Genomic DNA, 3,324 nt, shown 5'->3' with positions numbered 1-3,324 from the left:
CGTGTCCACAAAACCCAGCCTTCAGAAATCATTGGAATCACCACTAGAGAATGTTCCATTCATTCACTGCGAATCTGGAATTCATCTGAACCTCCACTCCCGGCAGGTTTTCGTTACACCACTGGTGAATGTCCAAGTAACTCAATACTGGTTTTCAGAGGCATGTTCAACTCGCAGAAGTGCTGTTCAATGGGCTATCCACTCAATATTGGTCAGCTCTTCATTTTCCTCTCCACACAAACCAGCCTTCAGAAATCATTGCGATCTCCACTACAGACTGTTCCATTCATTCACTGCGATTCTGCAATTCATCTGACTCTCCGCTCCAGGCAGGTTTTCATTACAGCACTGGTGAATGACCAAGTAATCCAATGCTGGTTTTCAGCCGCCTTTTCACACTCGCAATTGTGCTGTTCAATTGTCTATCCACTCAAACCTGGTCAGCCTTTCATTTTCTTTTCCACAATATCAGACTTCAGAAATCATTGGAATCGCCAGTACAGAATGTTCCATTCATTCACTGCCAATCTGGAATTCATCTGAATCTGCACTCCAGGTAGGCTTTCATTACACCACTTATGAATGTCCAAGTAACACAATGCTGGTTTTCAGCGGTCTGTTCACACTCTAAGCCCTGCTTTTTACTGGGTATCCACACAACTGTGGTCAGCTCTTCATTTTCATGTCCAAACAATCCAGACTTGAGAAATCATTGCAATCTCCAGTACAGAATGTTCCATTCATTCACTGTCAATCTGGAATTCAACTGAATCTCCACTACCTGCAGATTTATCTTTCACCACTTGTGAATGTCCAAGTAAAACAATGCTGGTTTTCAGAGGCCTGTTCATGTTCGCAGTCGTGCTGTTCAATTGGCTATCCACTCATGCTGTTTTGCTCCTCATTTTCCTGTGCACACAACCCAGCCTTCAGAAATCATTGTAATCTCCACTACAGGATGTTCCATTCATTCACTGGGAATCTGGAATTCATCTGAATCTGCACTCCACGCAGGCTTTCGTTACACCACTGCTGAAAGTCGAAGTAATGCAATACTGGTTTTCAGTGGTCTGTTCACATTCGAAGCCGAGGCTTTTTACAGGCTATCCACTCAACACTGGTCAGCTCTTCATTTTCGTGTCCCCACAATCCAGATTTCAGAAATCATTGCAATCTCCACTACAGAATGTTCCATTCATTCACTGCGAGTCTGGAGTTTATCTGATTCTCCACTCCCGCCTGGTTAACATTACACCACTTGTGAATGTCCAAGTAAGCCAATGCTGGTTTTCAGAGGCCTGTTCATACTCGCAGCCGTGCTGTTTAATTGACAATTCACTCCACCCTGTTCAGCTCTTCATTGTCCCACCACACTACCAGCCTTCAGAAATCTTTGTTATCTCCACTACAGAATGTTCCATTCATTCACTGCGAATCTGGAATTCATCTGACTCTCAACTCCACGCAGGTTTTCATTACACCACTGTTGAATGTCCAAGTAACCCAATGCTGGTTTTCAGCGGCCTGTTCATATTCGCAGCCCTGCTGTTTACTTGGCTATCGATTCAAGCCTGGTCAGCTCTTCATTTTCCTGTCCACACAACACAGGCTTCAGAAATCATTGGAATCTCCTCTACAGAATGTTCCATTCATTCACTGCGAATGTGGAATTCAACTGACTCTCCACTCCATGCAGGTTTTCCTTACACCACTGATGAATGTCCAAGTAACCCAATGCTGGTTTTCAGCTGCATGTTCACACTCGCAGCCATGCTATACAATTGGCTTTCCACTAAATCCTGATTAGTTCTTGATTTTCCTTCCACACGACCCAGCCTTCAGAAATCATTGGAATCTCCACTAGAGAATGTTCCATTCATTCACTGCGAATCTGGAATTCCTCTGAACCTCCACTCCTGGCAGGTTTTCGTTACACCACTGTTGAATGTCCAAGTAACCCAATGTTTTAAGTGTTTTCTTCACAAGCGCAGTGGTGCTGTTCAATTGGCTATCCACTCAACCCTGGCCAGCTCTACATTTTCCTGTCCACACCACAGAGACTGGAGAAATCATTGTTATCTCCACTACAGAATGTTCCATTCATTCACAGCGAATCTGGAATTCATCTGAATCTCCACTCCCGGCAGGTTTTCGTGACACCACTGGTAAATATCCAAGTAAGCCAATGCTGGTTTTAAGTGGCCTGCTCATACTCTCAGCCGTGCTGTTCAATTTGCTATCCACTCAACCCTCTTCAGCTCCATTTTCCTGTCCACATAACCCAAACTTCAGAAACAATTGGTATCTCCTCCACAGAATGTTCCATTCATTGACTGCAAATCTGAAATTCATCTAATTCTCAACTCCCGTCAGGTTTTCGTTACACCACTTGTGAATGTCCAATTAAGCCAAAGCTGGTTTTCAGTGGCCTGTTCTTACTACGAGACGTGCTGTTCACTTGGCTATCCATTCCACCCTGTTCAGCTCTACATTTTCGTGTCCACAAAACCCAGCCTTCAGAAATCATTGGAATCACCACTAGAGAATGTTCCATTCATTCACTGCGAATCTGGAATTCATCTGAATCTCCACTCCCGGCAGGTTTTCATTGCACCACTGCTGAATGTTCAAGTAACGCAATGATGGTTTTCAGCGGTCTATTCACACTCGAACCCGTGCTGTTCACGGTCTAGCGACTCAACACTGGTGAGTTCTTCTTTTTCCAGTTCAGACAATACAAACCTCAGAAACCATTGCAATCTACACTACAGAATGTTTCATTCATTCACGCGAATCTTGAATTCATCTTGTTCTCCACTCCCAGCAGGTTTTCGTTTCACCACTGGTGAATGTCCAAGCAACCCAAGGCTGGTTTCAGCTGCGTGTTAACACTCGCAGCCGTGCTGTTCAATTGGCTATCCAGTGAACGCTGGTTAGCTCTTGATTTTCCTTCCACACACCGAGCCTTCAGAAATCATTCTTATCTCCACTTCAGAATGTTCCATTCGTTCCCTGCGAATCTGGAATTCCTCTGACTCTCCACACCAGGCAGATTTTCCTAACAACACTGGTGAATGACCAGGTAATCCAATGCTGGTTTTCAGCGGCTGTTCACACTCAGAGCCTTGCTGTTCAATTGGCAATCCAGTCAGACCTAGTCAGCTCTTCATTTTCCTGTCCACACAAACCAGCGTTCAGAAATCATTGGAATCTCTACTACAGAAATTTCCATTCATTCACTGTGAATCTGGAAATAATCTGAATCTGCATTCCAGGAAGGCTTTCGTTACACCACTGATGAATGTCCAAGTAATGCAATGCTGC

Source organism: Sorex fumeus, unplaced genomic scaffold, assembly GCF_029834395.1.
Source record: "Sorex fumeus unplaced genomic scaffold, SorFum_2.1 ptg000170l, whole genome shotgun sequence".
In the NCBI taxonomy this organism is placed as follows: domain Eukaryota; kingdom Metazoa; phylum Chordata; class Mammalia; order Eulipotyphla; family Soricidae; genus Sorex; species Sorex fumeus.
This window is presented reverse-complemented; position numbering follows the sequence as displayed.